Below are 23,029 nucleotides of genomic sequence, written 5' to 3'. Positions count from 1 at the left end.
GGTCACGACCAACACCACCTTGTTGGAAGGATTATTGAAGACACTTTATCAACAGCTATATGCCAATAAATTAAGCAATCTGGAAAGATGGAGGCCTTCTTTGAAAAAACCTATAAACTACCAAGACTAAAACAGGAAGAAATTGATTTTTAAACAGGCCAATCAATTATGAAGGAGTGGAGTCAGTGATAAACAACTTTCCAAATAACAAAACTCAGGTCCGGATGGTTTTCCTGGAAATTCTCAACATTCAAAGAAGAAATAATACCTATTCTCTAAAGCTATTTCAAAAAATAGAAACAGAAGGAAAGCTACCAACTCATTCTATGAGGCCAATATTACCTTGATCCTCAAACCAGGCAAAGCCAAAAAGGAGCAACCCGATTTCCCTAATGAATATGGACGCCAAAAATCCTCAACAAGATCCTGACTAATAGAATCCAACATACATTAAAAGGATTATCCATCACTGACCAAGTGGGATTCTTACCTGGGATGCAAGCGTGGTTCAACATTGCCAAGAAATCAGCATGATACATCATATCAACAAGAAAGACTCAGGAACCATATGATCCTCTCAATTGATGCAGAAAAAGCATTTGACAAAATACATCCTTTCCTGATTAAAACCCTTCACAGTGTAGGGATAGAGAGTACATTCCTCAATCTCATAAAAGCCATCTATGAAAAGTCTACGCAAATATTATTCTCAATGGGAAAAGCTGGAAGCCTTTCCCTAAGTGGAGCGACAAGGATGCCCACTCTCGCCACTATTATTCAACATAGTACTAGAAGTCCTTACACAGCAATCAGACAACAAAGGGATAAAGGTATCAAATCGGCAAAGAAGAAGAAACTGTCTCTCTTCGCAGATGACATGATACTCATATACAAACAAAGAATCCACTCCCAAACTATTAGAAGTTATAGAGCAATTTGTAATGTGGCGGGATAAATCAGTGCTCAGAAATCAGTTGCATTCTTTTTTTTTACAAAGATTTTTTTATTTATTCGACAGAGATAGAGGCAGCCAGAGAGAGGGAACACAAGCAGGGGAGTGGGAGAAGAAGAAGCAGGCTCCCAGCGGAGGAGCCTGTGGGCTCGATCCCAGAACGCCGGGATCACTCCTGAGCCGAGGACTGAACCTTACCGCTGTGCCACCAGGCGCCCCTCAGCTGCATTTCTATACACGAATAGAGACTGAAGAAAGAGAAATTAGGAATCCATCCCATTTACAATAGCACAAAACCATACATTACCTTAATTAACTTAACCAGGAGCGAAGGATCTATATTCTTGAAACTATAAATCACTCTTTAAAGACATTGAGGAAGACACAAAAAGATGGAAAAATATTCCTGCTCTATAGGATCGTAGAATTAACATAGTTAAAATGTCCATGCTACCCAGAGCAATCTACACTTTCAATGCTATCCCAATCAAAACCCAATGACATTTTTCAAAGAACTGGAACAAATAGTCCTTAATTTGTATGGAAACAGAAAAGGCCCCGAATCTCAAGGAACTGTTGAAAAGGAAAACAAAGCTGGGGGCATCACAATGCCGGATTTTGAGGCTGTACTACAAAGCTGTGATCACAAAGACAGCATGGTACTGGCACAAAACAGACACATAGACCAATGGAACAGAATAGAGAACCCAGAAATGACCCGGCTCTTTGGGCAACTTATCTTTGATAAAGCAGGAAAACTACAGTGGAAAAAAGACAGTCTCTTCAATAATGTGTGCTGGGAAAATTGGACAGCTACATGCAAAAGAATGAAACTTGACCACTCTCTCACACCATATACAAAACTCCAAATGGATGAAAGACCTCGGCGTGAGACAGAATCCATCAAAATCCTAGAGGAGAACACAGGCACAACCTCTGACATCGGCCAAAGCTGCTTTCATGACACATCTCCAAAGGCAAGAGCAACAAATAAAATGAACCTGTGGGACTTCATCAAGATAAAAGCTTCTGCACAAAGGAAACAGTCAAAAAATAAGAGGTAGCCCACGGAATGGGAGAATATATTTGCAATAGTACTACAGATAAAAGACTGGTATCCAAGATCTACGAAACTTCTAAAAACTCAATATGCAAGAAACAAATAAACAAATCATAAAATGGGCAGAAGATATAAACAGACACTTTTTCAATGATGACATACAAATGGCTAACAGACACATGAAAAAATGCTCAAAATCATTAATATCAGGGAAATTCATAAAAACCACACTGAGATACCACCTTGGAGTTAGAATGGCAAAAATGGACAAGGCAAGAAACAACAATTGTTGGAGAGGATGTGGAGAAAGGGGATCCCTCCTACATTGTTGGTGAGATGGTGACCACTTGATGCCAGGACAGTGTGGAGTCCAAAGAAAAGATAGAACTGCACCTCCACACCCAGACCCATTGCACTACTGTTTTACCCCAAAGATAGAGCGTAGTGAAGAGAAGGGCCCTATGTACTAATGTTCATAGCAGCATTGTCCACAATAGAAATCGTGGAAGGAAGAGAGAGACAGATGACTGGATTAAGAGTTGTGGTCCATATACAGAGAGTACTCGGCTATCAGAAAGAACGAGTTCTCAACATTTGCTGCAACATGGACGGCATTGGAGGAGATAATGCTAAGTGAAATAAGTCAAGCAGAGAAAGACAATTATCATATGATTTCTCTCATCTATGGTACATAAGAACTAGGAAGATCGGTTGGGGAAGAAAGGGATAAAGAAAGGGGGGGTAATCAGAAGGGGGCATGAAGCATGAGAGACTATGGACTCTGAGAAACAAACTGAGGGCTTCAGAGGGGAGGGGGGTGGGGGAATGGGATAGGCTGGTGATGGGTAGTAAGGAGGGCACGTATTGCATGGTGCACTGGGTGTTATACGCAACTAATGAATCATCGAACTTTACATCGGAAACCGGGGATGTACTGTATGGTGACTAACATAATAAAAAAACATTAAAATTTTACAAAAAAGAAATACTATTAAACAAATCCCTCCAGGTCCAGATAGATTTAATGGTCAATCCTCTAAAGGAAGATACGAAGCCAATACTGCAAAACAACTTTTAAAAAACCAAGAATAATCTCTACCTTGTTCGAAAAAGTCAGCATTAACTTGAAACCAAAACCTGATAAACACATCGCTAGACTATTATAGAACAAGAACTTCATGAATATAGATGCAAGAACACTTAACAAAATATCAAGCAATTGAATCCGAGAACGTATATACTATGGTGCTTACATCTTGACTTTGAAAAAGAAGAACAAAAGGAGAGTTTACACTATGCGATATCAGGATGTACCATAATACCGACATTAGTATAATGTCATTATGTCATTAGGGTGGATAAGTAGACCACAGGAAGAAATAGAATGCCCGGAAATAGACCCAAGTATATATAAAAATATTTTCAATAAATGGTGTTGGAATAGCTGGTAAACTGAAAAACATGAGGACCTATAATTCTGAACGATAACATCTAACAATTAATTCTACCGTGGGGTATGTATGTGAATTTGAGAGAAATACTGAGGAAGAAAATATAGGAGAATTTCATTTTGACCATGGGGTAGCAGGGTTTCATTGAAAGGACACAAAACAACCAAATATGAAAGAACAAGTGGAAAAATTATACTCAATCAAAATTGATAATTTCTTTTTTTTTTTTAAGATTTTATTTATTTATTTGACAGAGAGAGACAGCCAGCTAGAGAGGGAACACAAGCAGGGGGAGTGGGAGAGGAAGAAGCAGGCTCCCAGCGGAGAAGCCTGATGTGGGGCTCGATCCCAGAACGCTGGGATCACGCCCTGAGCCGAAGGCAGACGCTTAATGACAGCGCCACCCAAGTGCCCCAAAATTGATCATTTCTGCACATCAAAGATACCGTGGAAAAAATATTTAGGCTAACAGTAGACTGAGAAAAACTACATACATGAATATTTTGTTGTGTATACATCTCTCCATATATAGGCACATATACATCAAGACTCATATCCAGGATATATAAACAATGCCTACAAACGGACAATGAAGAATGAATAATGCAATGAAATGGGCTAAAAATGGGTAATTCACAACTAAAGGCATAAAAAATGCTGTGAAAATTTGCTCAGTGTTAAACTGAAACCATATCTACCAGAATGATCTAAGTAACAAAGACTGACATTTCCAATTATTGGTGAAGACAGGGGACAGGTGGAATTTTCACACATTGTTGAGACTACAGACTTGGATGACCTCTTGGGAAAACTTGGTGAATCCTTATACACAAATATAAAATATTTAATATTTATATTGTATATTAAATATAAACAAATTGGTAGTTTCTTATGATACTAAAAGCATATCAATCCTACAACTCAACAAGTCTTAATGATGCAAAAAAAAAAAAAAAAAACTGTCCATGCAAAGAATGTGCACAGATGTTTATAGGACCTATATGTGTAACAGTCCAAATCTGGAAAACAGCCCAACACCCGATGTCTGGAGAAAAGATAAATGATTGTATATATTTGGTCAAGGGAGTACTAATATGAAACCAAAATGAATGATCTATTGATACCCACAACACTATGATGAATCCCATCAGTGTTATATTGAGTTTAAAAAATGAGATAAAAGTACATAGTGTTACCCAACTAATACTAATGAATAAGAAATACAAGAACTGGGAAAACTTTTCCATGGCAATAGGAACTCAAAAAACGCTTCCCTCTGGTGTGGAGTTCACTGATGGGAATGGGTTTCTGGTGGAGGGGGGTGTCGTCTAGGATAATGGAAATGTTTTGTGCATAGATTGAATAGTTCTGTATGCAATTTGCAATCGGCAGAAAGGATCAAATTGAGAACTTAAAAATCAATGTGTATTCTGTGTGTGAATCATATCTCTGTGAAAGTGTATAATATGTTCGAACATTCAATGCCTCTCCATAACACCTGAAAGAATGAGCTCTGTCAAGCACGTGGCCATGAAAGAAAAAAAGGCAAAAACGCTGGAGCAAATGATTTAATATTGAGCACAAATTCTATTTAAGAACTAGGCGCGCCTGGGTGGCTCAGTCCGTCAAGCATCGGACTCTTGGTTTCGGCTCAGGTCATGACCTCAGGGTGAGCCCACGTTGAGCTCCCTGCTCAGCACGGAGTCCACTTGCCCCTCTCCCTCTGCTCCTCCCCCCTCTCTCACACACACACTCTCTTTCTCAAATAAATAAATAAAATCTTAAGGAAAAGGAAGCAAACGTACATTGAGTATCGAGTGTAATGCACCTGCGATTTTAGAATGAGAGCCCACAAATGTGAAAAAAAAAATATAAAAATTCCAGTCCAAACGCTACCAATATCTTGGGGGGATGTTTCCATTCTTTGTTGGGTTATAATTTTCTCCAAATGATTTATAAAAAAAAAAATACTCTTTTATCTATTGGCATGCTCAGTTGTGTTTAAGGAGTAGGGAACAAAAAGAGAGCAAATGACCAGGGTTGGCAGTTCACCAGTAGCCAAAAGTGGATTGAATTTGTAGTAATTGGTGGGAACAAGGTTAGTTTCAGATGCAAATTCTATTAAGTTATATCCCATTTTTATTCAAGCAATGTCAGCTTCAGATACTTCATTGTATTCTAATTTGATGTTAAGACAAACCACAGAATTTAAATCTTTCTTGCTCAGTGTGTGATGACAAATATGGTCTCAGTCATCATTTCTGAGGAAGCTGGGCGTTTAGACTCTGGGGAGAATGTATCCGTGACCTCCTTTTGAGTGTGGGCTGTGGCGGATAAAAATAACAGACCTGTTTACCAGTGGCGGACGAAAATGGCACCGCAGTCCTAGTTGCAAATGTCAGAGAAGAATCTATTGAGACAAGAGACAGGCAGCAATGCAAAGATCATTAACTTAAAAGGCTGTCAGAATCCTCATCACACATTACTTCGCTCAGAATGTGTAGCAAAGCATTTCGGTCTCATTTGGAAGCATTGGAGGTTTCAGATTTAGCATGTACCGAGAATTTAAGGGGAAAAACACACCTTCATGAATTTTCATGAAATGAGTGGGCTTAAAAATGAGCCCCTATCGATTTAACCCATAATATCACAGAATCCCCAAATTTAAAATGCACTCAGGAGATCCACAAGGTTACATTGTTTCTAAAGAGTTGGAAGCATCACGTTTTCCCTCCCCAAATACTTTAAATTATATAAGATGTCTACCAAATAGAAACATACTGTTTTTAGATTATCGTGATTTTGTAGGTAAGGCAATCAAATGTGATAACTGTTGTCTATAAGGACTTTGATTATGTCATACATTGCTAGGTGTATAGTTACTTGTGTCCATTGGAAGATTCAGTCAGTTACCTATTATCGTGCCAGAATGTGTGATGCTCGCAATGAATTGTAAGAGAAAAATTTTAAAAATGTTTTTGTGGCATCATTATGAAAAAAAAAAACAACCAACTTTTAAAAATTATCACTCTGTTATATATGTTTGTTAAGTAAACAGATGAAGGTAATACAGAAACTTTATAACATGTTTTGATTATTTCCATTCACTGAAACTTACTATTTTAGAATGAGTTTTTGGTGCAAATAGTGAAATTCAAAAATCTTTACTTCGTCTCTCTGCAGGAATGTCATTTATCAGGAATCATTCACAAATGAGCTCTTCTGCTCAAGTCGGTTTGCCAAAATCGAACCATTTTGGAGGAACACACTTCTAAAAAAAGTAGGTTATAATTCAGGGTCTTCTTTAAGTATTCAGTGCCATTGAAATGAGAGTTTCCCAAATTGTGAGGTCAAGCACACTAGTACCACGGGATGTTATTTGATATATGAAACGTATTGCCGTAACACCTATTAAAACCCTGTAGAATTACTGCTTCCAGAGATATATTTTAGCAGATGCTAACTTAATGTGTTGTCTTTAAAAATAATGGTACTTCAATACGGCATAATATCGGCACAATAGAGTGAATACATCTTTAAGTATGAAGCTTCATGGATTTGGAAAAGAGATGTATCCATGTGATTACCCCCAGAACAAGATATAAAGCATTTCGATCATCCATCAGGAAGAAGGTTCTTCTTGCCCATTTCGAAAGAATTCCTTATATCAAGATCATGATGGATTAGTCTTGCCTGATCTTAGACTTTCCATCACTGGCATCCCATGGTACCTACTCTTTTTTTTTTTAAAGATTTTATTTATTTATTTGACAGAGATAGAGACAGCCAGTGAGCGAGGGAACACAAGCTGGGGGGTGGGAGAGGAAGAAGCAGGCTCATAGCGGAGGAGCCTGATGTGGGGCTCGATCCCAGGACCCCGGGATCACGCCCTGAGCCGAAGGCAGACGCTTAACGACTGAGCCACCCAGGCGCCCCCAAAGGTGTTAACTTTGAACCGCCATGCTAATCCATCTAATAGAAACTAATGATCTGCCTTTGGTTTTTAATATTTTAAGAAATTATAATAGGGAACAACTCAAGGAAGCAGACTGAAATCAAAATGGCCCCAAGCAGAATCCTCTTAATATTATCTGAAGTATACACTTTATCTATTGGTTGAATATTTTTTAAAGTATTTATTTATTTATTTGAGAGAGAGAGTGCACACGTGTGGGAAGGGGCAGAGGGAGAGGAGAGGAAGAAGCAGACCCTGCTGATCAGGGAGCCTGACGCGGGGCTCAATCCCAGGACCCTGAGATAATGACCTGAGCCAAAAATCAGACGCTTAACCAACTGAGCCACCCAGCTGGAGCCACCAGCCTCTACTGGTTGAATATTTTTAAACAGAATTTGGTAGAGAATCTAAAATCTAACACTAGCAACAACGAAAGACAACTTCTCACTCTGGTACCTACCAGGAGCGGACTGAAAAATCCATCCTGTTAGATCTCACCTCAGATTTCTACCTAGGAAACACGTACCTTTATGAAATCGTGTTTGAACATTTAGAGTTGCATATTATTCTTATAACACCTACATGAACACTAAGGCCATGAAGAATTCTCACTCCTGAAAATGACTCTCTTTTATGCATGAGCATTTCAGGAAACTCTGGTAACATATCATTTTTATTGTGAATCTTTGCTGGTAGTTATCTCTTCAAGTTCTACTTTCTCCCAAATTAAGAGAGGTAGCTTGTTCTTCCAAGGATAATTTACTTTCTGTAGGAGGCATTCTTAACCAGTGATCCATATACGAGCTGAAAATCTCTGGAATGGTGTTATGTGCAAAGACACATACAAGCATTTGTTGAATCAAGGTCAGTACTTTCGATCAGATTCTCAGAGGTGTTTACAACTCAAGATATGTTAATAATCGCTATTTGAACAATGATACTGATGAGGGAACGGAAGGCAAGCTGAGGACAAAGCCGAAACTGACATCCCACAAGCCCCCCTCCCCAGATGGGATAGATGTGACATTGCTCAGGCACTCCTGGCTGCCCTAAAGCTAAGGAAAGGAAAAACAAAGAGTTAACACTCAGAGATCACAACCCTGTAAGACCTGAGTGTCTATCAAACCCTAGCTTCCAGAAGGAAATGTAGATACAATTAAATATCCTTATAACCTGCAGCCCAGGGACAGATACTTGAAGTGGACAGAGTGTAATGTTCCTCCAGGAAGCTCCCAACTGTCTTCATGGTAATGGCTTGCTAGAGGGAAAAACAACCTGAACTTGACAATGGCAATGCCTCCGGTGTCCTGTGAGCCTTCTTTAACATCTGAAAGTACTTTCTCAACCTCCCTTTTTCCTTACCTCCCCCTACCCCATAGTATATAATCAGCCACAACCTCACAACCTCACAACCCCGGAGGGGGGCGGGGAGCAGCTCTTCTGCCCACGGGTCCTGTCCCCCTGCTTTAATAAACCACCATTTTGCACCAAAGATGCCTCAAGAATTCTTTTTTGGTGGTGGGCTCCGGACGGCACCCCACTGAACCTCACCCATATTCCAAAACCACATCATAACCTCGTTGAACCTTGCTGATAATCTTGAGAAATGTCAGAAAAGAAGAATTTCCTATAATTTAGTGAGCCAATCTGTCAGTTCTTAAAAGCCAGTGATTCTTGTTTTCAGAAGGCAGCAAAGATTTCTATAAAAGCAGAGATTTCACCTTCTGATAAATTCTTCCAAGTTTCAGACTGTTCAAAAACTAAGAAAATTTAGAGGAAAAAGAAAGAGAGGGAAACAAACCATAAGAGACTCTTCAGTACAGAGAACACACTGAGGGGTGAGGGAGGGAGGTGGGTGGGGGATGGGCCAGATGAGTGGTGGGCGTTAAGGAGGGCACTTGTGATGCGCACTGGGGGTCCTTTATAAGTGATGAATTGCTAAATTCTACTCTTGGAACCAGAATTACACTGTATGTTAGGTAACTAGAATTTAAATAAAAATTTGAAACAAACAACTCAGAAAATTTAAAGAAAACAAAAACTTTTGCCAGTTGATTGAATCCATGCGATTTGAAAGCGTGGTTCAGACTTCCTAACCACGAAGAAGGTACTGAGGTAAACTGCATCCCATAATATGATCTTACGTTGGGACAGGATAGAAAAGTTATATTCACAAATGTCTTTTTAGGAAGTTATAGAATTGTTTCATTATTATTATAATTTTATACTTAGAAAGGGGTATTAAAATATTTTCAATTTAATTTTGCTTCTAAGAGCTGGTTTACTCGGTCAGTCCACTGATTTAGAATGAAGGTCGTTAAGTTTCAGTCTGGTCTTTGCAAAAATAACAAGCGAGAACACTCGGGATTATAAATCTTATTTTAAGAACCGCACCAATTGAAGCTGAAATTAAATATGTAAATACTAATGATTTATTTTACAAAATCAAACTCACATAACTTCATATTAACATATGTACTAGCAATTTGCTCTTATTGACCCTGATCAACTCTTTTTTTTTTTTTAAAGATTTTATTTATTTATGTGACAGAGAGACGGCCAGCGAGAGAGGGAACACAGCAGGGGAGAGGGAGAGGAAGAAGCAGGCTCGCAGCCGAGGAGCCCGATGTGGGACTCGATCCCGGGACACCGGGATCACGCCCTGAGCCGAAGGCAGACGCCCAATGACTGCGCTACCCAGGCGCCCCGACCCTGATCAACTCTTATAAATGTTTAATCACTTATTGGACACACACACACACACACACATACACACACACACTTTTTTGAGTCATGGAAATACAAGGAGTCTTTGAATAAATTCCATCTGGGGTGAAAGAAAATAACTATAACGTTAATATTAAAATTGCATGTTTTTATTTCCTGGCAAGACAAAATCTGAAAACCAGTATAACTTTGGAATTTTTTTTTGGTCACACAAGCCCCATGGGAAGAAGAAGGGGTTGATTTATCTACTTACGTGGATGCTGCGGAGGCCTTTCAAATGCATAAAACCTACCCAGAAACATTCACTTAGGAAAAGCCAGGTCTTTAAAAAAAAAAAAAAAAAAAAAAAGTTTAATACCATGGATGATAAGTATTTTTCAAGTCATGTACATGTGTCGGATAGATTTGTTGGCAACTGGATTGGAGTCAGCTTTACTTAGAAGTATTTATTTATTTATTTATTTATTTATTTATTTATTTTTGAAAGATTTATTCGACAGAGAGAGAGAAGGCCAGCGAGAGAGGGAACACAGTCAGGGGGAGTGGGAGAGGAAGAAGTAGGCTCATAGCGGAGGAGCCTGATGTGGGGCTCGATCCCAGAATGCTGGGATCACGCCCTGAGCCGAAGGCAGATGCTTAACAACTGTGCCACCCAGGCGCCCCAGAAGTATTTATTTAGAAATATTATTCACTGTTACCTTTAAACATCAATAAGTTCCCTGTTTCTCTATTCCTGAATATCATTCAAAGTAATTACTCAATTACTTACTATTTAAAAGAGCCTTCTGAGCTGCTTATACCATGACCCATAATTTAGATATAGCATTTGTAAGGTATTACGAGAAGAAACCTTGCTACATACTTGTATGAGAATGTTTAAATGAATTAAGAGATTCCAATCAACAGAATTAGCATTCCCTATAAAATACTCATTAGAACACAAAGTTTAGAGCAAATGTTACTCCAAATAAATAAAGGGTAGTAATTAAGCTACAATGAATTTGCAGTCAAATAAATCAAGCTGGGATACTAGAGAATTAAAAATGCAGACAACCTTATTTTGTGAGTAAATTAAGATGAACTGCAGTGATGACGATAATAGAAATAGAAGGTGTATGCTGCAGAATTAAAAGCCGTACAAAAAATGTCTAAATACTGTTGTCAAGGGACATCATATAAAACCCAGCCGAAACAACTGATGTAAGGGCACTGCGTAATGTAAACTGATGTGTTCATAAAACCAAGACATCAGCTTTGGGATGAGAAAGATTGGAGGATAGTTACAGAATATAAACGCTGGCTAAGGAAGGGAGTGATAAATGATTTGGGAGGCTTTGGGAGGAAATCGCGTTTCAATGGCAAAAGCATCTGCGAAATAATCTCAAGGTTATTTCATGTTTTCTTGATGATTCCAGTATTTTAGAGACTAGCTTAATGGTTACACTTGACTTGGTTGGACCCAGCTGTGCTTCTAGATGTCAACAAACTTAGTACAAAAACAGCTGGAATTTATGTCAATGTGACAAATCGGCATTAGCTCCAGTGACATGACAGTTGACCCTTGAACAGCTCATGGGTTTAGGGTGTCAAACCCCTGAAAAGTCGGAAATCCACGTATAACTTTGGATTCCCCCAAACCTTAACTACTGATAGTGTACTATCAACCGGAAGCCTTACAGATCACAGAAATGGTCGACCAACTCATATTTTCTATGTTCTATGCATTATGTATTGTATTCTCATCATAAAGTATGCTAGAGAAAAGACAATGTTATTTAAAAATCACAAGGAAGAGATAATACATTTACAGTATGGAAAGCATATTAATTGAAAAAAAATCCCCTTCTAAGGGGACCCGGGGCTGTCCAAGGGTCCCTGTAATTTGAATGCTGCATTAATCAGACAAATGTGGGATGGGTCTTTGAGATACTGTGTTAAGTTTGACTCTTCCTCTTCTCAAGGTTCCTTCTGAAATCCCGAGTTCAAAACAAATCACTCTGTACGATCAATTAATGTATTAATTACAGGAGCTTGTGCAGATATTTTTCAAGCCTTTGTCCCTCAAACCAGAATTCTGTTTTACCAGAAATTACCACCACAAGTTTGGACTTCACACTGCAAACACTTTTATCTAGAGAGCCATTGATGATATATATATTTTTAAGTGGTTAGATAGTAAATATTGCTGCTTTACGTGCAAACTACTGAACTTTGCCATCATGGTGAGAAAGTAGTCATAGATAATGTGCAAATGCATAGAGCCGTTTTCCAAGAAAATTTTATTTATAAAAACAGGTGGTGGGTTGCATTTGGCCCAGGAGCCTTAGATGGCAGAAGATAAAGAAGATGAAAGAAACTATAATGCTGAGAGCATTTTGTTTTTTATAAGGACTAGAGGTGGGATGGAGATTGCTTTGTTGATTAAAGGCTGTTGGAGTTGGACCCTGCTGACTAGTAAAAGGAGTAGAACACATTTCCAAAGGGGGCTTTCATACCCTGGGCAATATGCAAGTCATCTATGCTGACTGTCCTTAATTTCTGGAAAAAGTCTTTTCAATCCCAACAAAATTGCATTCTGAAATCATCAGGTGTGAAGACTTGATTGGAAGTCCATTTCGAAAAGTGCCAGTGATGAGTGACCAGGGCTAAATTTTCACAATATATTGTAAAGACTGGATCGCCTTCTCAGAGTATCAGCAATTGCTGAAGACAGGCAGGAAGTTTAAAGCAGTGCATTGTCAAAGACCAGGTCCCCCCCGCTTGTCACGCTACTGCCTTCTGAGTTTGCCAAAAAGCTGTCACAAAGTTCCTATAATAACATAACAGGAGGAAACACTACATGATCTTTTTAAAGAAGGATGATCTGTCTTTGGTAAGATTTTATTTCTTGAAAGGTGGTAGTTTGTAAGCTTAAATGTGGAAGGAAAAAAAAAAAGCACTTACCAGTATCAACACTATCTTTAATATACCCCAGTTGGGAACATAGTTTTGATTTATGTTTTGCTCAAGTATCTATCCTTGGGAAATATACTCCTTTTAATACAAAGATATTATCAATATTTTGTGGTAGCAGATACTAGGGCTGAGATGCAAAGACTGTTTGGATTACTTTTACCCTTAAACAGTTACCGTGCACCATGACCCAGCTTTTGTGTGTGTGTGTGTGTGTGTGTGTGTGTGTGTGTGTGTGTGTAGGTCTACACTCCACTTGCCATAACTCACGAAATAACTGAGATAGGCTGCTGGGTCTCCAAGTGTAGACACCTGGAGCTAGCCGGGATTCACACCCCTAGGCTGACCATTAGCTCATGCGACAGCCCATCTTCCTTGATTAAAACTAAGAACAACCTCGACTTTCCATTTCAGACGTCCTGTGGGGTCCGGCTGAGTCTGGCAATTTGCCCTTTCTTCCAGTCTGTCTATGCAGTCACTGCTCTCCCTTCTGGCTCCCTTGGGGGCACTTCCTCAACTTTAGACAGGAGTGCCCCTCTCATGGCTTGCCTCTTTGTTACTCCAATTCTTAGGTTAAGTCAATAGTCTATCCTCTCAAACTAATGAATACACTCAAAGACACGACGAAGTAGGAATCACTGTATAGGGTGACGTTTGAGGTTTTCCAACATCAGATAACTTCATGTCATTTTCTTAGGTTAAAAATATGAAGGACCGCAATGCCAAACATTACCAAAGCACCTGTTCTGTTTTGTTTTCCAGGTTTCTCTCTGGAAGTGATCAAGAGCTGTCTGTGTGGTTGCTGTTCCACGGCATTTTGAAAGGGAAAAAATGGACTCAGCTCTTTTAAGCAAGGGACCTCTGTGCCTGGCGGGTCTGAGGAAGCTTGTCAAAAATGGTTGTGCCAAATTTTAAACTCACTGCGCTTTCTACAGGTAAGACATATGGGGAATGGATAGGGAGATCGGTAGAAAAAACCCACCCTTCAGAGATATCCACACCCTGGTCTTCAGACCCCGAGACTATGTTAGGGTCGCCGGCCAAAAGGAGTTGACTTCCCTGATGGAAATAAAGTTGTTGGTTGATGCTGGGAGATTATCCTGGATTATCCATGTGAGCATCCCATGATCACTTTCTTAAATGTGGAAGAGGGGGGGACAAGAGTTGGTGTCACACAGACAGCAGTGGGAGGCAGACCTAACTGGCAATTGTTGGCAATGAAGATGGAAGGAGCCATGAGGCCAGGAAGGCAAGAAGCTTCTAGAAGCCAGAAAGGGTAGGAAAACAGATTCCCCACTAGAGCCTCTGGGAAGAAATACAGAAGTACCAACAGCTTGACGTTAGCCCAGTAAGACAACCAGCACACTATAATTATCAGATTACACATGAAGTGTTTAAGACATTAAGTTTCTGGTAATTTGTTCCAGAGGCAATAGGAGACTAGTCCAATCATCACTGAACCTCACCCAAAACCTCACCTACCCCCCCACCCCCCACAGACAAAAGTCAATGATTGGATAGAGGATGATAATGGAATCAGATGGAATGAGTGTCAGGGATGAAAGAGGAAGTTAAAGTTATTTCATAAACCGGAGAATTTTCATACTCCCCACCCCCCACCGCCCCAGGAATCATCCATCCACACCTGGGATTTCCATCTAGTTACAATATTTAATTAGGGATCTTTTCCCCTTCTCATCAAGGGTTGAGTGAATGACCCAGTCAGGTCAAGCGATCAATGCCTTCCATCTTACACCTATTAAGTGGGGGGATCGATTAGTGGCAAGCAGGGAATGGACTGAGTTAAGTCCACCAACCAGAGACAAGCAAACTCAGAGACAACTGTGAATGTCGGCTCTGGCAGTTTAGGGCGCCGCCAAAATGTCACCCGGAGAAGAGAAATTCGCATTGCCTGTGGGAGTAAGGCTGTTATTTGGGTAAAGACAGGAGAGATGTTTCCAACGTCCACTGAGGTTAATGAGTTCAGTTTTGTATAGATTTCAGGTAAAGGCAAAGCATTTACGTAGAAATGTATTTTCAGCAGTAAAATGAACAGATCTGAAATTTGAGAGAATGCTGAGCATTTCAGAAAGAATCTTGGGTTCCTGCTGTTTTGCAAAGTGAGTACAACTGGGTTGAGTTGAGCTGGAGACATTCCTGGTGATATTATTTCATCTGAGGCAGTGAGTGCCTGTGATAGAAGTCAAAAGTTAGGCGAAAACAAAAGATACTCCAGACTTAGTGCCTTTTCTTGAATAATAAACTATAAACATTTTAGAGAACCACTATTTCTACTTTCCATGGGAAAATTATGGGTGCAACACATAGTTTAAGCCAGAATTAAGATGCACGTCTATGTTTCAGATGCTCTTCATTTCTTTGCTTTTTGTTTGTTTGTTTAAGTAGGTCTTGATCAGGGCTTGCATGTTTGTCCAGATCCTCGGCAAAGCAGGCAGGACAGGATTAGATGAGCCAAGGTTTATTAGAGGATATTTGTGAGAGACCATGGGGAAGGAGCCTGCAGGGACTGGGGGACAGGAATGATGGGTATCTAACCTGTGGTGCATCAGGGTGGGACGCAAGGGTTAGGGTTATCACAGTTCAAAGACAGATCTGCAAGGCTGTGGGAGGATTCGCAAATCAAAGTCACAAATCAGCTGCCAAAGGCATCCTGTGACATTGAGGAACAAGCCTCCCTCCGTCTTCCTGCTGCTTTCAGGCACTGGCGGGCAGCAGCCCCAAGAGGCTTAAATTTGGTTCAAATGCAGAGCTCAGCAGCTGGGCTCCTCAATCCGGATGCATTCAAAGATCTGCCTGGCACGTCTTTATGTCTACAATGGCTGACTACTGCTTGCTTTTGGTTTCTCATACTTAGTCAGCTCCTAGGCAACTAATTTTTATACTCTGGAAGCATGAGTTTCCATGTTGCTTTGGATTGGAGTCCAAAGAGTTTATCTGGATGGGCATCAGATTACAACCACTGATGACAGTTCTTGGTTGACTGTCACTAAACCTACTCTTCATGTAGAGAGGACAGCATGCGAGATGTTCTCAGCAGCTCATTGGAGAAGTCCTCCAGCATCATGTTGGTTTCCTAACTAACAAAAGGACAAGTGAAGGTAAAGGATACTTAGGTTACCCTTGTGGATTACTTGAATCTCCTTCACCAGGGTGCTAGCCTTCTTGAATAAGGCCCTGAGTCTACTACCCATGGAATCATACACTGGGCATGTCTGGATTTAAAGATTATCCCTAAGGAAGATTTTGATAAGGAGTCTATAGAATCCTTTATGATATGCCCTTTTGAACACAGTAGAAGAAAAACCTGGTTCTTTCCCTTAAAAAATCTTATTTTCCTTGCATATGGAGAGGAGAAAATGTTGATTAAATATTTTGGGGAAAAAAGATGGTTATCATAGTAGTGATGGTCATACTGACGGTGGCAATGATGGTGATGATGATGTTGATGACAGTAATGGTGGTAATGATGGTGATGATGGTGATGACAGTAACGGTGGTAATGATGGTGATGACAGTAATGGTGGTGGTGATGGTGATGATGTTGATGACAGTAATGGTGGTAATGATGGTGATGACAGTAATGGTGGTAATGATGGTGATGGTGCCCGGTTAATGAATTTGTTTGTTCTTCTCGTGTATGGGCTGCTGGTTTCCCCAAGTACAAATACAATCCACAGATGGTGACTTGTAAAGATTTCTCTTCCAACCTCCAAACCTTTGTGGTCCACACGGTCACACATGTCTAGAAGCAAAGTGCTCATCTGAAATACAGAATCTCACCATATTCCTTACATGAATTACTGAGAACTTAGACACATTCTCGCTTTTCCCATCATTTCTAATAGCTACAGAGTTTTTGGTAACCTACTCATCTTTGAGTTGACAAGGCTACTTGTAAAGGCTACTTGAGAACCTAAGAGAATATTAGTCTAAAGGCACAGTAAATGATCTATTTTGATATACAGATTTGTGAGGTGAATAGGTTTCAGTGACTCACACTCTCTTGGTCTGTTCAGGATACCACAGACCAGGCAGTTTAAGTAAGAAACATTATTTCTCACAGTTCTGGGGGCTGAAAGTTGAGTATCAAGGTGCTGGCAGATTCAGTGTTGTCGAAACTCGCTTCCTGGTTCATAGATGGCCATCTTCTCACTAAGTCCTCCCATGATGGAAGGGACAAGGGGATTCTCTGGGATCTCTTTTATAAAGACACTAAACCCATTCATGAGGTAGCCACCCTCATAACCTAATCACCTCCACAAAGCCCTGCCTTCATACCATCATCTTGGGGATTCGGTTCCAACACATGAAATTGGATGGAACATGTTCAGTCTTGAGCACCCACTGAGCAGCTTCGTTCATAGGGTTGTAACGATTTTATTATACATCAAATGTGTATGCAATACCCTTTTTGGCAAGAAGGAGTGACATCCTCATAAATCATTAATATGTCCAAAGAAATTGCTCCCCTCTCTGACAACAATGATTTCTTCAGACTCTGAGCTGTTCATTTGATGCCTCTTGTATTTTTCAGCATAAATATCAGACAGGACAGCGACAGTCACTGAGGTTTTATCATGCCTGGCTCGACACTGATTATGTCTTTGCCTAGCTAAAGGGAAACTTTTTTGATTTGCATTTAATCTTTTTAAATTTATAACTTTGTAGAAACATTGGCATAATTCGTAAGGATCTAACTGTGGGCTTTGTGGTATGTATGGTTTCTGGTTCCTTCCTGTATATTATAAATGTAATTGTGAAAGTTTTCTTAAAATCAGCCATATGTTAAGATTAGTTATTAGTACACAGTGGAAGGTATTAAAGTAAATCAACAGATCTAGCTCATAGGTCCCAACTCAGCCTTTGGGTATGCATAGAAACTCTTAGGACTCTACTTCATCATGAGGAAACAAAGGAGGTTTAAGTGGCTCCACATTCTGGTATTGGAATTAATATTTACCATGGACTTGAATGCAATAGCTCCCATGAGACTCAAAATGTACTCATAAAGATCATCCATCTGTTTTACACCTTGAAACGTGAAACGATACCCAAGTAATGAGGGAACAAAGTACCACAGTAAAAACAGCACCAATTTTGGGGTGCCACGGATGTGAACATCTATCTCAAATTGCCCATAGATGAGCTCTGTAGTTTCAGGACATATATCAGCTCTCCGAATTTCTATGATCTCAGGTGTATGAGACACATAATAATACCAACATAACAATATGATAAGGACTGGGACGTAAGTAAAGATTCAGGAATGTGACTGCTGCCTATTAGGAAGCTTTTCTTTTTATTATTGAGAAGATGAAATAGCGACCTCATCATGACGCTCCCATTTATTCTGATGGCAATGAGGAATGGAAAGGCAAATCTGTAGCATTGTCTTTGACATCTTTTTCAAATGTGAAGGAGTTTTAAGGATTTTGGAGGCCATGCATGCAATCAAAGATTCCCTGAGGCTATTTGCTGGAAATAGAAATGAAAACTGATCCCCTCACTGAACACTGGGAACAGATACAGATAATAACTTACATTTCCTCAACATGTTAAAGAAAGCATGTTATATGTTCCACACTGTTGTCTCATTGCACGTGGACTGTGGACAGGCTCGATTATTCCATTACACAATCAGAAAACCTTCACCTAGTGTGTGATGACAGTGGAAATTACATATTTATTCTTACTGGTACCTTTCTTTTTCCTTACGGATGCTTCAGGCTAGTTCAAGATATGAAGAAGAGCCTACCAGGGGCCAGGCTGGGCAAGGCTTTCAGATGAGCTATTGCACATGGCTCATTTCAGCTCTGAGAGGACCAAATTGAATATTTAGAGCTGATTTGCAACTCAGTGGTATTCTCTCTTACAACCCAATAGATCTTTTCATATTTCATTTTATATATACGAAAATGTTCTACAGGAAAATCAGCAAATGTACCTCAGTTTTCTGTGGGCCAACCTCAGCTCACATGCTTCTGTGCAATAATCCTCTTTTCACGCAGATGAAGAACACAAGAGGGCACGTATTATGCCCAGCGGATAGGCTCTCCTTATTATATCATTTAGTAGGAATATACTCTTCTAAGTAGAAATTTTAAAACTTTGACATTTAAGTAGACTCCAAGTAACTGTACATGGCCGGGATGGGATTATGTTCATAGTCAATAGGTAAGAACAGAGAAGTGGCAAGGAGCTATAACTGACAGGAAATTTACATTAATTAAAAGTGAATAATCACTCTAATAAAATTTATAAGAAAATGTGCTGTAGAATAATGATGAGACAAGAATTTTAGAGAAGGTGTCACTCTAACTTTATTTTTAACCAGAACTCACTCAGAATCAGGATGTCTGGTTATATTCTAATAGACTCAATCTTCACTGGGAGTTTTACACTGAGAGGAATAAACAATGGTTCTTTCAAGAGGAGACAGTAGGTAGGTATTGCTTCTCATTTTCTGGTATTAATTTGTAAATGTTTTTCTACCTATATGACTCTATGCATTCTCCTCTACATTTTTAGACACCGTTAAACATTGGAAGACCTTGTTTTTATTGGTATTATTAATAGCAAATTTCATAAAGTATCAAATATTTTGAAACAATCACAAAGATTTTATCTGGAGAGGGTGAAGGGCAGAATCAATCAGTTCTTATCTTTTGTGAAAAGATTTTGGGTTGTGGCAAGGAACATGGAGGAACCCCTTCTGTAATCCATGAGGCATTTTTGTGGGAGTGTGGCTAACATTCTTCAGATTCTGAATTCTATAAGTAGTTTGGAATCCACAATTTTCATATGTTCTTTGTTTTCTGGCATGTGGAGATACCACCCACAGTGGATGCCAGGCTGAGAGACAGACATGGATTAGAGGTATCCTTTATCTCTGTTCACATCTGAACCTCACCCAGATAGCATCAAGCTGGATACTTGGGGAGAAGCTCCTTGTAGAAGTCTCATTCTAAGATAGGCTCCAATGAATCTCAAACTGGTGTTCACATCTTTGCAAAATTATGTTTCATTGAGTGTTGGCCGTCCCAATGATTTCCTTCTATCCAAAGGATCAGGAAAGAAGTCGTAGGATGTCATTTCCATGATTAGTTCCTAAAAGACTCTGACTTCTGTCTTGTTAACACTCTTTTTAATCTTCTCAACTTACAGGCTTTGATAGAATAAGAAGCCATGTTTGAGAGGTTCACATGGTTAGGATATTGGGGGTGGGGGCTCTGACCAACTGTTATGAATTAAATACATCTATTATACAAATACATCTATTATAACCCAAACTCCCTATGCGATGGTATTTGAGGTGGGGCTTTGGAAATAATTAGGTTTACATGGGATTGGGGGACACCATTATGGGTCAGTGTCCTTATAGTAAGAAGAGATACCAAGCTCTCTCTCTTTCTGCTTTGCCCTCGGCATGCACACAAACAGAAGCCATGTGAACACAAAGGGAGACATTGCTTATCTACATGTCAAGAGAGGAGAACTAAGAGTAAAACCCTACCTTGTGGACACCTGGATCTCGGACTTTCCAGTCTCCAGAACTGTAAGAAATAAATGTCTGTTGTTTGAGCCACCCAGTCTAGGGTATTTTGTTATGACAGCTCGAGCAGATGACAACACCGATGAAGACCCTTAATTCGACAACGCAGGAGGAACTGAATTCTGCCAATAGCTTGACTGAGCTTTACCAGTGGATCTTTTCCCAGTCAAGCCTTTGGATGAGACTGTAGTTAGGCCACCACCTCAATGGCAGGCTTGTGAGAGATCCTGAGACAGACGACCCAGCTCAGACATACCTAGACTCCTCACACAGAAACTGGGAGAGGATTGTGTTGCCTTTAAGTGACACATTTGTTATGATTTGTGATGAAGCCATAGATGACAACTCATGAGAAAGTAAGACTGCAGGTAGAATCATGGGTTTCAGTTGGGAAGATGACTAGTTCCAGACATTCTGGGAAAATAAAGTCTAGCAGATAATTACCCAGGGCAGGAAATCAGAGTAGGGAATGGAGGACAAGGAGGAAAAACATGCCATGATTTGCTCAAACATCTGAGTCTCTCCCATTCTCTATTTCATTTCTGTCTTATTTGGCTCATTATCCACACTATTGGCAGAAGCCAACCCCTGAGGTGAAGAAATCTCATCTGCCCTGTTGAATTCTGGTAGTCACATAGCATTTTTTTTTTTTTTTTTTTGCCATTCCCTTGAATCTTTAGTTCCAGTGCTTTTGCCAAAAGTTAGAGAATGAAGGGGGATAGTTTTGATGCTGGATCAAAATAATGGGGTCCCTACCACTGTGTGTAGAAGATGGGTTGCATACAGGGAGAAGCTAGAGGGAGCTGGAATGGCATAACTTTTGCTAGTGCTAGAAAAGACTTGCTGTAGAGTGCAAATCAATAATTCACGATCTTCATCTGATAAAATTACTGTTAATTAAGTCTTTCCAATCAACAAGAGGAGTCATTCATTCACGAGGCTATGAATAAATTCTGGATCAAACATATGCAAATAGTGATTTTGCTCCTTTAATCAAAGTTACTTTGGTAGGTGATAGCACTAAATAAAACATTTCATATCTTCCTTTCTTCCTTTGATGTTCTAAATCTCTTGTTCATTATGGCAATAACAAGCTCAAAGCAACCAACTACATGAGAACCCTACAGAACTGAATCACGATGAGTAGGCTTAACTCGCTTTAGCCCATTAAATAGCAAAGGGGACTCTGCTGGCATTTATATTTCAGTGGGATCTTTCCATGGAGGCCACAAATGTCATCACTGGCATTTAGCAGGAGGATAAGAGGCGATGCTAAGGAGGTGGAAGTGGGTAGTTTCTTTCGATTTCTATTGCAAAAGTCAGAATGCAGAAAGTTGGTCTTAAATTTCAGCAGAAATGAGGGAAGTTAGATTTCATTTAAATATTTGGGATGCAAAAGTCCTGAATATCTTTGTATGGCAGAAACAACCCTTTTAACTCCAAGTCTACATCAATTAAAAAAAGAGAGAGACATCATTGCTTTTACTCATCAATGACAACAGATGTTGGGTGATATGTTATTTTTCTATCACACAGTTTTGGATTTCAGAATGTACACAGATAAAACTGAAAGGAGACTGAGTTCACATTACAAAAGAGTTCATCCAAGAGCGATTGCAAAACATTGTGAAGTCTTATCTGACCACTCTTCCTTATGTCATTTCAGTATATTGAATAGAAAGATGATAAGAGGTTGGAAAATAATTGGAGAAATTAACTCCTATAAAACTATTTTTTCTAGTTACTTTTCAACTTAAAAGAGCACCAATAAGAACAGGCAGTTTCTCAGGAAAGGGTGACTTCTTAATAATGTAATGTCAGACATCTACGTTGGGCAGGAGGTTGGGACACTGGTTCCTTTTATGCGACGTTCTAGCAAAGAGTGCGATCAAAAATACTGCTCCAAAAGAGTTACTGAGGGGAAAGAACCTGACCATGGCCATTACAACAAGATAAAAGTATGTTAGAATACATTATTTTCTTACAAGCATGCCTTAGTCTATGGTGAACCTACATTTTACACTGTTGGTATCTCTCTAAAATAAAGGGGCATCCAAATGTGACATATATTAATAACTCTGCTTTCTCAGCATATCCATGATCTGAAAGTCTTGCCGGTGTACATCTTTGAAAGAAAAACACACTTGATTTAGGAATGAATATAGTTGTTGGCATTGGAGAGGGAGATGCAGCTGTATTTTTCAGCTTTTCGTATTTCCTTACCCTACCCACTGAGTTATCTTTCTGCCATCTAGTCAACTCAGTTCCCACCCCCCCGCCAAAATACTTTACGTGTAGCAACAGAAAGACAAATAGCCCAATTTTAAAAAATGAACAAAGGATTTGGATAGATTTTTCA

The sequence above is a fragment of the Ursus maritimus genome (genome assembly GCF_017311325.1).
Source record: "Ursus maritimus isolate PB19 chromosome X unlocalized genomic scaffold, ASM1731132v1 scaffold_X1, whole genome shotgun sequence".
Lineage (NCBI taxonomy): Eukaryota > Metazoa > Chordata > Mammalia > Carnivora > Ursidae > Ursus > Ursus maritimus.
The sequence above is the reverse complement of the archived record's forward strand: the minus strand, read 5'-3'. Positions refer to the sequence as shown.